We start from the raw sequence: 13,530 nt of genomic DNA on the forward strand, positions 1-13,530 counted from the left end.
ATGCTGGAGGGATAGGTTCCTGACCCAGAGACTCCCCAGACTCTGGAATCGACTGCCCATACATGTCAAGCAGAGCACCTCATTGGCCCTCTTCAAAAGGAAGCTTGATGATTGGATGGGAGAAAGGAAATTCACCCCAGTTATCACGTCACTCGCCCTGCTAGACAGGGGTCCAGGGAAGTAAATAGTGTGGGAAGAAATAGTCATGGAATTGTTATGGCTAGGCTTATATAGGCCCTAGGGCCGATAGCCTTGTACCAACCTATGAATCTATGAACCTATGATGATGTTTCTGAAGCCATCTGATGGACGTATATCTGTCATGGCTTAGTATTACTTCACATTGCATATGGTGTGTTGGGTCCTGGGTTCAAGACTTGCAGAGCCTGTTTATTTTGTTGCTGGACAGAATTCGGGCTACTGGGTACAGAGTGATTAAGGCACTTTAAAGCAGTTGTAAGTGGGTTTGTGTTGGTTTGCGCGGAGCTAAGCACTGCTAACGTCTGGTTACAGTGTCTTACACTCAGTTGGCTTCTATACTGCTTAACCTGTGTAGGCAGTGCTTACCCCCACACAAATCCACTTACACCTGCTCAAAAGTGTCTTAATCACTCTGTATTTAATGGGCCATGTTCTGGCCAGCAACAAAATGGACAGTTCCTGCAAGGCTCAAACCCAGGATACTGCACACCATAGACAAAGTGATTTTCCACTAAGCCATGCCAGATACAAATAAACCCAATGTTTTCAGAAACATATCATCCAGTCCAGTCATGCAACAGTACAGAGAATGTTGACCAACATCTAGATGTATGTCTGTGTAAATATATTAATATCTAAACAGATACAACATATCTATATCTGTAGATATATATATTTCTAAAACTATATACATATATATCAATATATATGAACATATATACATACAAATGCCTACATTGACACATATATGTGTCTACACCTATATGTCTACATATACACAGCAGGTTACATATGTGTACGCAGATATATATCTATGTAGGTATATACGGACATAGTTATATGTTAGCAGATATATATATATATATAGGTATATATGGTCATACATCTATAGATAGCAATGGCTGATCAACAAACACACATATGTCCACATGCACCATTAATGGGGTTGAGATGACCCACACCCTATACATCTTGTATGAATAGGCATCCCCCCCCACAGCCAAACACATCCACCCTGCAATACACTACCAAGTGTTGCAGATCCCATAACCAGGACCTGACACAACATGGGCACAAAATGTTACCAGTGCTACATCCCACCTGTATGATGTCAGGCTGGTATTGGTAACATATCATGCAGTACAGTCTGCCTCCCATAGGAAATGTCATATGTGGAAGCCATTAACATACCCAGGATACAGATACACAGACACAGATATGCAAATACATATATATCTATATCTATATATATATATATATATATATATATATATATATATATATATATATATATATACATGTGACTACACATACACATGCAGATATATGTACAGTACGATACATAAGTAGAAGGTGCACACAATGAGGAACAGACACTATGCCTACAGTTAACCTCTGAATGACCGGACACTGTATGGGCCACCCATACAAATAACAATTGTTGCCTGCAACATATACCCAAATAGAGGTCATAGGAAAAACACCATACACAAGTTTGCAGGAATGGAAAACCTTTAATTGTGTACCATTAAAGTTCTATATGCCATGTCATATAGCTGTTCACACACTAACAACCATATAAACAGAGTAATGCAACTGTGAAACAGTTGCACTAATACAGTTAGTCTGGAAATGTTCAAAACTGTTGCTCTCCAGGCCAAGCCCTTCAAACTGTACAATAGTGAAGACAAACTGGGCAACAGCATACCAAACAATCAACAGTATGTAATGCAGGTGTATAGTTTAGCAGCCTCTATCTACACACTCTACAAACTCAGTAGGTGGTAAAGACATGTGATCACATAGGTTGTAACTTCTACATAACAAGGCATAACTGATACCATCACGAGCACACCAACAAATAGAACTATCTATATGGCAGGGGGCAGTAGGCTTGCATTAACCCAATTCATGTAAGTATTGTAAATATAGGTGAAGTATATGGTACTGTACATCCAGATACCTTAAGGCAGCTCTCCCCTGATACCCCCACATTTTGTAACAGCCTAGATCATTTCTGGTGCTCCCCCTAGACTCAATAATACAGGGCCATATACCACTGTTACATACACTGGCCTCTGTATTGCATAAGGGCACACATGTATTGTGTAGGTGATGCCCACACATATATGGCCCCAGCCCCACCGTATGTGTGGGGGATACAACAGCAGTGGACTGATGGCAGCAATGGCAGTATGATATACTCACAGCCCACTACAGAACAACCACAGACAGCATGACATATGTGCAAAGCTTGGTATGTAGGTGGAGGACAGAGGCTGGAACAGAGGCACATATGTGGACAGCTGTTGCCATACACTAAGCAAGTTGCTGGTGTTACACGATAGTCTGCAACATACCCTTAGTCCGGGAACTGAGGTTAGAAACAGAAATGTATGTAGACAAGTACGGATAGCACTCAGCACACACACTGCCAGTGTAATATCTGGCAAAGGACCCGTGTGGTGGGCGGACAGAACATGATAGACATACTATACATGAGCTATGCAGACAGACTGCATTCCAAAGTAAACTAGTATGTACACACACACCCTGTAACATGAGTACTACACAAAGTATAACATAACTCTACTCGCTTTCTGTCTGTAGTTCCTGATCCTCCTACAAATATGTGGCTGCCCTGAGTGTGCCAGTTCTCCTGTAAAAGGTATTGCTACCTGCTAAGAAGCAAAAAAACCAAAGGCAAGCAGGAACACGTAAAAAACACACAATTTAATATAGTAAGCACTTTCGGAGACAGACTGTGCTTCTCCTTCTTCAGACTTAGAACATACAGATTAATATGCTTATATAAAGCAAACCTAAAATGTCAATTAGTTAATTAATTAAATTAAAAGTCAAATTTTAAAGGTAAAGGCTCCATTATTTACCCTTTTCAGCAATTACTAGCCAGACAAATTATATGCAGTCAAACAAAACACCTCTTTGTTTTCAGGAATCCATACCAACCTCATTCATACATTTTAAATGCAAATCTAAAAACACAAGTGAGTATTAACAAACATTTACCCAAAGCTGTTCTGCACCAGCTCAAATTGTTTTAAAACAAATATAAATATATATGTAAATGGATTGCATACAAAAAGGAACTCCCAGGTAAATCGTAGATTGCATTTTATGACTTCATCTTTTTAAAGACAAAAGCCTTAAAAAGCACTTAATGGAAACTGTTTCGTTCAGACCTGGGGGCAAATGTGCTGCAGTGGAAATTTGCCATCTTAGTTCTTCAATTTCCAAATTAATTTGCCAAGGGCCACCTCTAACATCTGAACTAATATGTTTTAAAATGGAAAACTTAAAGGAGTGTTCTGGATAGTCGCCAATGTGCCTGGCCAATGCATTAGTTGTGTCTTTCTTGCTAATGGCATAAGTATGCTCGTAGATTCATTGCCTTAGCTTTCTTTCGGTCTTACCGATATAGAAAGCTTTACAAGCTTGGCAGTTAGCACAATACACCACTCCTTTGGTGTCACATGAAAGTTTGCCCTTGATTTTATACAACCTATCCCTGATAGTTTTAGTGAGGACACTATGCCAAGGAGAAGTGAAAGAATCAGGAATAATGTGAACCACAGTAATCATCAACCTGTCACTAACACCCGGACAGGGGGTAATAGAAACAATAACACCACTGGTAACAGTAACTACAACAATCAGCCCACAACGAGTTCACAACAGGGTTTTCATTTACACCAGGGCAATGGTCAGAACAACTCGAGACCGCCCAACCAACAAGGACACACCCGGAAACGAAGGAACCAGCGCAGGAGGTAGTTCGGAATGGGATTCTTGACCCTCAAATTTTATCCAACTCTGCTGGTGACTTTCACATTTACAACTACACAGATTTATCTTTTCCCCAGGACAATATTGATTTCTTTGCATTGGGTTTATCTTTCGTTCCTGATTCTGGGATGAATTTGGTCAACACAATAGTGGACCTTAAACTTTTTGCACGGAAAATTAACTTAAATGTTATTATGGGTTCTTCTTCCTCCTTTGTTAATTTTTTGCGAGTTTCTAGCACCTTTAACCCACCGCTTCATCCTAACATCTTGGCATTTGAGAAAATGTGTGAGCTGGATTTTAGGGCTTTTTTTGAAGCCGGCTCAAAAGTTAGTAAAGGCTGTTATAATATCAGTCAAAAAGAACGTGATTTTATTAGATTGTTGAATGACTGTAAAATTAGAATGATGAAGCCAGACAAAGGAGGTGGTCTAGTTTGTATGAACCATAGTACCTATATGTCCTGTATGACAGATTATCTCAAAAATTCAATTTATTAACAAGTCTCTATTAATGAGGTTAATGTGGCTTACAGTAAAATTAAAGCCTCATTGGATGAGCTTTTTATTGAAAAAGCAATTGATTTGGACTTGTTTAATTTTTTAAGTATGCCAGCCCCCAGGATGGCATCTTTATTTGGCATCCCTAAGATTCACAAGTGATTCATTGATCCCCCTTTTAGACCCATTGTTGACGGACATGGGTCTATTACGTATGGGTGTGCCAAGTATGTGGATAGCATTTTAAGGCCTTTAGTAGAGAGCGAGTATCAAATATGTAAAGACTCTTGGAGTTTTTTAACTGAACTCAGGAGTATCCCTTTTAAACAAGATTATAAATTATTGACAGTTGATGTAAAAGACTTGTATACGGTGATTCCCCAAGCATTGGGGTTAGAATGGATTAGAGACTTTTTGTATGCAAGGAAAATTGACAACAACATTATTTATGTAGTAACCACTCTGTTAGAGTTAGTTTTGTGCAATAATTTTATGTGGTTTGAGGGGAAACTTTTCCTTCAAAAATCAGGGGTGGCTATGGGATCTCCTTGTGGTGGTAGTTTTGCCAATTGCATCATGGCGCATTGGGAGACCACCACACTTTTTCAAACCACCGTGTTTAAGGACAATGTAGCTTGGAACACAAGGTACCAAGATGACGTTTATTCTATGGAAAGGCTCAAGTGAACTAGTGCAAGATTTTATTAAATTAATAACAGACTCAACTACCTTTCTAGAATTTACATTCAACCTACAAGATAATATAATTAATTTTCTTGATATTAGCATTCATAAAGATTTGGTTACTAACAGATTTAGGAGTACGATCTATAGGAAGCCCACTTATTCCAACTCTTTCCTCCATTTTTCGAGCTGTCACCCCTACCACCAAAAGAGAGCGGTGGTTAAGGGGCAGTTGGTGAGGGCAACTAGGATGATTTCAGATAAGGCTGATTTCATTGAAGAATGTGACTCGCTTGAAAGAATGTTTCTTAGAAGAGGGTATCCTTTGAGTTTAATTTCTAATATTTCCATAGAGGTCATTACTAAACGGCAGACTGGTTACTTTAAGCCACTTTTGGGAACGGTTAGGGGTTTGGAAGATAGTGTTACTCCTGTTGAGGAGTTAAATGACTTTCCCTTGAGTAATAGTGATCACCACCCCATTAGTTTTTTAATTACATACAATTTGGATCACTCTTTTATTAGAGAAACTTTATATAAGAACTGGACTCTCATTCTAGAAGATTTATCACTACATAAAGCCCTTGGTAATAAACCGAAAATTACCTTTAGAAAGGGCAAAATTTAAAACAGCTGCTGCAATATTCCACCAACTCACCCCTTAATAGAGATAAGGGTATGATTAAGTGTGGAAGGTGCCAACAGTGTAAACATTTAAACACGGACTCCCAAATAGAAATCAGGGATAGGTTGTATAAAATCAAGGGCAAATTTCATGTGACACCAAAGGAGTGGTGTATTGTGCTAACTGCCAAGCTTGTAAAGCTTTCTATATCGGTAAGACCGAAAGAAAGCTGAGGCAATGAATCTACGAGCATACTTATGCCATCAGCAAGAAAGACACAACTAATGCATTGGCCAGGCACATTGGCGACTATCCAGACCACTCCTTTAAGTTTTCCATTTTAAAACATATTAGTTCAGATGTTAGAGGTGGCCCTTGGCAAATTAATTTGGAAATTGAAGAACTAAGATGGCAAATTTCCACTGCAGCACATTTGCCCCCAGGTCTGAACGAAACAGTTTCCATTAAGTGCTTTTTAAGGCTTTTGTCTTTAAAAAGATGAAGTCGTAAAATGCAATCTACAATTTACCTGGGAGTTCCTTTTTGTATGCAATCCATTTACATATATATTTATATTTGTTTTAAAACAATTTGAGCTGGTGCAGAACAGCTTTGGGTAAATGTTTGTTAATACTCACTTGTGTTTTTAGATTTGCATTTAAAATGTATGAATGAGGTTGGTATGGATTCCTGAAAACAAAGAGGTGTTTTGTTTGACTGCGTATAATTTGTCTGGCTAGTAATTGCTGAAAAGGGTAAATAATGGAGCCTTTACCTTTAAAATTTGACTTTTGATTTAATTAATTAACTAATTGACATTTTAGGTTTGCTTTATATAAGCATTTTAATCTGTATGTTCTAAGTCTGAAGAAGGAGAAGCACAGTCTGTCTCCGAAAGCGCTTACTATATTAAATTGTGTGTTTTTTACGTGTTCCTGCTTGCCTTTGGTTTTTTGCTTCTTAGTCTGTCGTCTTGCCTTTGTGTGTGTATTGCTACCTGCAGTCGGTAACACTGATGCCCACACACAGGAAGGATGTCCATTACACAGGAAATGTAAAGGGACCACGTCCACATGATGTAGGGATTTATAGTGGGTGGTTGCCATGACAGTGGTAATTGGAAGTACTACTCATGTGTAATTATATATATATATATATATATATATATATATATATATATATATATATATATATATATATATATATATATATATATATATATATATATATATATATATATATATAAAATTAACCGCACTCAAAAAAATTGAACGAAGAGAAGAAATTTTAACTAACAAATGAACTTCATGACAATAAAAGCATTCAAAAAAATAGTAAATCACACCAACAACTCTTGTAGAACTTTAGCGCTTTCATCTTATTTATTATCAAGACTTCTTCAGAAAGACATGGCTTGTCTTATAATATGATAATAAATAAGACGAAAGCGCTAAAGTTCTACAAGAGTTGGTGTGCTTTACTATTTTTTTGAATGCTTTTATTGTCACGAAGTTCATTTCTTAGTGTGTGTATATATATATATATATATATATATATATATATATATATATATATATATATATATATATATGGCTATCTGGATAAGTATATGCACATCTATTTCTACCATATGTCCAGGACATAAAGTGTAGCCCTACCCAAGCCCCTATTGTCCCAATGTCATAGTTGAAGGAGATGTCAGGTATGTATAGCAGATATATTAGTAGACTATTGCTACTGTCATTGGGAATGTCTTCACAGACATGGTGTGTGTGGGAGGTCACATCTGCTTATAACATGTGTACCATTGGCTACTGACAGACATCCTAAGGACATCATTGTACAGTACTGCTGCTAGTACTTAATGCCGCTGTGGACTGCAGCAGAGATATTGGCCAATACATGTGGAAATTCTGACACACTCTGTACAGTCCAGAGGTATTCACATAAGCTCTTAGTGCAAAGCATGTGCACCATGCCTGACAATATGGATGTAGGTAGCCATGTAGATGGTTATAACTCATAACGACTGGTATACATTTGCCACCATAGGTTATACAGTCACACATCCTTGTCTGACTTGACACATAATGACCACTGGTACAGGGTGCCATGGCCAGATACTACCCACTAGATATTGACATGCATCTGTACAGCATCCTACTGCTCTGTCTGACATACATGATTGTTAAGGGAAGCCCTGCAGCAGTACATCTGGCAAGTATCTGCACATGACATCTCACTGGGTAAGTACACTAAGCAGCTAGGCATGTAACAATGCACTGTGCAGGCTGCAGGCAGACTGGATCAACACTGGCCTACATCTCCTATGGGGGAATGCACATGTACTTGCATATATAGCAGGCTCAACAGGCATGTCACAGCACAGGGTAAGATACACCTGTGTGAAGGTGCATAATCACAACCAATGTAAACACAGCCAAAGCCACATATGGTAAGCTAGCATAATATTACAGTATATGGACTATCTGTTCTACACCATCCTCATATGTGCCACTCACAGACTGACCCTACATATACTGGGCTGCTACACATTTTGGTCTGATGGCTGTCTGTCATATGGGATACGTGTGTGTTGGCCCTACAAACATGTACGCCAATACAGTACCATTCAGTGGAGCAGCATGCAACATCACATAGGAAGGGAACTAGAACAATGACATCTACCACAGTCTGTACACAGGCTAAAGTACATATTAACAATACACACACTGTTGACATTCGCCATAAGTACACAGACCTCAGTAACTGTACAAACATCCACAGAATGTCCAGGTTATGGCAGGAAATATAGCCCCTACTGTTCATAACATGTAGCAGTCAGATATATCACTGTCTTGTTATCAGATATGATGACACTAATTATGGTGTACAGCATATATGTACCACTTCATGCACAACATATGTACAAAGGTTGACAGAGGTGTGGCTGGAAGCACATACACAAGGCCAATATTGACATGTTGCTGTGATAACCTCATACATTTACTGTTGTAACAGGGATTGTTGCAACATATGTCCTATGAGGGATATGACGTCAGTAACTATCACGACTTTCATCATCTACAGACTGCAATCCTCACACTACCTTTTGCAGTCCACAGATAGATGCTCTGTGGGTAACACATGAAACCAAAGACACAAAACTGCCCAGTCTGCAAATGACCCTGCAGATGGGGATTCCTCATAAACATGGAACTGACATGGCAGGTATTGAGACATGTAGGACAGCCATATCCACACAAACATTGTTAAACCAACATTACTCCAACTGCAGTATAGCAGCACTTGCAGTCTGTAGTCAGGTCAGGCACATCTCCCTCCTGTTTGTTGCCCTCTTTCCACAGTGTATGTTGTTAGAGGTAAATCCCCACTCCATCTGAGATGCTGTTTGCAAATGACAGATCTAGTTCCTCCTCACAGTGAATGAAAAGGGCCAACACCACCATGATGTTCCTAGATATTGTAGTCTGTTTCCATGCAATTGGCTATGGGAATGTTACCACAGCTGTTTCATATGCAATCAGCTAGGGGATGGCTGCAATACATGCAGATGCCATCAGCTGATCATGCACATCACTTAAATTACACATGCTGCTGCCTAAGCAAAGCAGGTGTAGGTCTTCACATCTACCAGAAAGGGGGTGGGAGAGGCAGACAGAGGCAAAGAGATGTCAGGGACTGGTGGGAGAGTACAACTGAAGCATGTTTGTGGCACGCACCTACCAGCACTGGGTATCAAACCCCTGACAACTATGTAGTGCTATCACAGTTTGATGCAGTTATTGGATACACCACATGGGTACCTGTTGTGGAGCACTCAGAAAATATATGTGATAGTGAATGGCATCTGCAACAGGGATATGGTAGTTATATGGTAGGTGATGTACACGTGCCTGTCTGCATGAACAGGTGCCAGCGTCAACACAGCAGTACTCTCTCAGGGATACACACACACACATTGACACACTTGGCAGGACCAGGAGTACATCTCATCAGTAGTGGGATTGCCACAACACATCACTGTGCAGGTATCACATGCATCACATTGGTCATACAGGGGTTGTATGGGCAAAGGATATGGGGAGGTGTCTGACAGACAGTATTCTTCAGTATGCCCATGGGGGTTGTAGGGAGTGTGGATGTGAACATACGCACCATACAACACACACACAGACACACATGGTGCCAGTATTGACATGCATGGGTGCATGTCTGCATGGGTGTGTGGTGGTCGACTGTGCCAGATGGCTGTACAAGGCTAGTCGATGGGTATACCTTGGCATCAGGCCACATGATGATGGTATGCATTGTGGCTCAGGGCTGTAGTGTCTGCATTTGCCCACACAGGTGGGCATTGTATCCCCCATCGAGTCACCTGGGTGACTATTGTGTGTGGCAAATGCTGTGCATTGCTTGCCATGTATGTGTTCCTTAGTCCATGATATGGATGGTGTCTGGGATGTGCACACCTCCCATATGCATGTACAGTGACATGTGGAACTGTACCTGGGGTGTCTGACCCATGTTGTGAACACAGATCATCATCAGATGTGCCAGTCTTGCCCACCTGTGGCGGGAACTGGTAATGGCTAGCAGGTTTACCTAGCACCTACATTGAGAGCATGCTAACAGCATTCCTTGGTATCAGTGGCATCTGTCCATACAGAGCATGTTGTCAGGCATGGTATGTCCATTCTGCCTCACATGTGGTGGCACCACATGTGGTACAGGTGTCCATTGTGGAACATGGGGGAGGTGCAATGTCTGCACATACATGCATCTTGGGCAGATGGACAGGATGACATGCCCTCTGTAGCCCACTGCTATCACTCCATAGTTACTATCAGTAACCAATATGCAGTGTACTACCCACATATTGGCTGTTGCCTAGGCATGTGTGTGTGTGTGTATGAGACATGGGTTGAGAGTGTGCTCTGGGTAATACTGGGGTTGCTAACTGTGATTGCCTGGCCTTGATGTCACATGTATGGGTATGGCTTTGCACCCCAGCCTCTCAGCTATTTCACATCTGTTATCCCTGTACAGTAGACATTGTGATATATAGTAGGGCCACCATATAAGAAATAGGAAAAACCCACTCTACCTTGGCCACAGGTGTCACACACTCACAACCACCTCTACACAGGATATGAGTTACAAACACACACACATTCAAAACTGTCATGTCTGGGAGTAGAAGCCCTACTTAACTAGCTTATTGCACTACACAGTTATAGTATGCACCACAGACATTACTAGAGAACACCTCCCCCAAAGGTATATTTCACAATGAATGACATCACCAGGATTGCCAAAGTAGGGCATTTGAAATGTACCGTGTGACTAGCCTAAAATGCATTGCTCCCTACACAGACAGTGACACACACAAAACATCCAGAACTGCCATGGGTGAGGATGGAACCCTACCATGGATCTACTTCACACTATAGCAGTATACTGTTACAGGACGTGCTACAGAGATTAATAGGCTACAACCTTCTCAGAGGTGTATTTCTAGGTGGGTGACATCAGCAGCCTTGCCAGTGTTGGTATATAAATTGTAAAGGGTGTGAGTACCCTAGAAAGCATTGCTCTCTACACAGAGAGGGTCTGACAGAAACACACACACTTGCCATGTCTGGGATTAGAACACCTACTTAACTATTTTATCACACTTCAGTATCCAGTTACAGGATGTGCTACAGAGATCACTGGGCTAGACTATTCCCAGAGGTGTATTTCTAGGTGGGTGACATCAGCAGCCTTGCCAAAGTTGGGTATATGAATTGTAAGGAGTGTGAGTACCCTAAAAAGCATTGCTCGCTACACAGTCAGAGACAGACGGACACATACACAAATGCACACACCGTTGCCAAGTCTGAGGTTTGACCTCGTACCTAACTACTTTATCACACTACAGAGATTACTGGGCTATAAACTGCCCAGAGGTGTATTTCTAGGTGGGTGAAATCAGCAGCCTTGCCAAAGTTGGGTATATGAATTGTAACGAGTGTGAGTACCCTAAAAAGCACTGCTTACTACACAGTCAGACATGCACACCAACACAGAGTTGGCAAGTCTGGGGTTAGAACTCCCACCTAACTACTTTTTCACACTATAGCAGTACACAGTTACAGGACATGCTACAGAGATTACTGGGCTACAACGTTCCCAGAGGTGTATTTCTAGGTGGGTGACATCAACGGCCTAGCCAAAGTTGAGTATATGAATTGTAAGGAGTGTGAGCAGCCTAAAAAAGCATTGCTCTCTACACAGTCAGACAGACAAACACACAAACACACACTCACAGTTGCCAAGTCTGGGGTTAGAACTCCTACCTAACTAGTTTATCACACTACAGTAGTGCACAGTTATGGGACAGGCCACAGAGATTACTGGGCTACAAATCTCCCAAAGGTGTATTTCACATTGGATGACCTCAGCAGGCTTGTCATAGTAGGGCTATGGGGAGGGTGGTGTGTGCATGGGTCATAACCCATTCATCTAGGGGTTTACACGCCACATGTGGCCACACATGGGGTCATATGTCACAGGTACGTGTATACAGCTACTAGGTGACTACTTCCTTGTACAGTCATGTTGCACAGCTGGCATGTGCACCGCATAGTCTGTGATGCTGACAGGTACTGATTGCTAGTATCTGCAGTTAGTGACATCTGCACCTCATGTGTTTGAGGCCCTTTGGCTGTGTGCTGGGTGGAACAAACCTGGATGGTTCCTTGTCATGGTCACCCTCTTCCACACATCTATGTCCATCTACCTTTGGCTTATTATAGTGTGTTGTCCTTCCATATATTTCTGTATTCCTATCCACTGTGTGTGCAAGGCATGAGTGGTGCATACTGACAAGTGTCTGCAATAACAACTGCAACTGCCAGATATGTCTGGTTCACTGGTGTTTGCAGACATGGCCTTCATGTGTTTGTGTGTGAGCATGCCCAGTATGACCTTTCAGTATGTTGTTGACTGACATTGCCTTCATTCCTCTAAGTGTGTGAGCATGCCTGGTAAAGCCATCTGTATTGCATGTGTGGATGAAGTCCAGGTAGTTTGTACTGCAGTGCTGACCTTTGTGACATGTAGCATGCTGTGTCTGCAAGGTATCCATCGATCATTTTGCATTGACTTTTGCTACATTTCTGCATAGCAGGGGAGGGGCACCTGACTATTTCTACATTTCTACACAGGATTAGGGGGGCACACCTGACTGTTCACCTGACTATTTCTACATTTCTACACAGGATTGGGGGGCACACCTGACTGTTACTACATGTCTATGTAGGATGGGGAGACACACCTGACACATGTACACATTTGCTATGACTGTACTAGTATGTCAGGTACTCCATTTTAGTCTGTAGTCTTACCTATCATGCTGGCAAGAGGCATACCAGTGTACTACAGTTCTTAGCTTTTAATTACCTACATATTAGTTTCTGACTTCTTAGTCTTCACAACTGACATCCCACTGCCTGGCCTGCTGTAGTCTGTCTGTGTAGGCCTGGGGGGGGAGGGCTATCCATAGCCCTCATTCAGAGGCCATAGTATAGCATTTGTTTGTGTTTGTCTACACCTGTCCTGCTGGCTTTATCTGTTGTTGGATATGTGACCCCACCAACTGGCATGTGTGAGTCACTTACCTTGTAGTTGTCCCAGTATTGAGGGTGG

Source organism: Protopterus annectens, chromosome 6.part0 (assembly GCF_019279795.1).
Source record: "Protopterus annectens isolate FY-2018-M chromosome 6.part0, PAN1.0, whole genome shotgun sequence".
In the NCBI taxonomy this organism is placed as follows: domain Eukaryota; kingdom Metazoa; phylum Chordata; order Ceratodontiformes; family Protopteridae; genus Protopterus; species Protopterus annectens.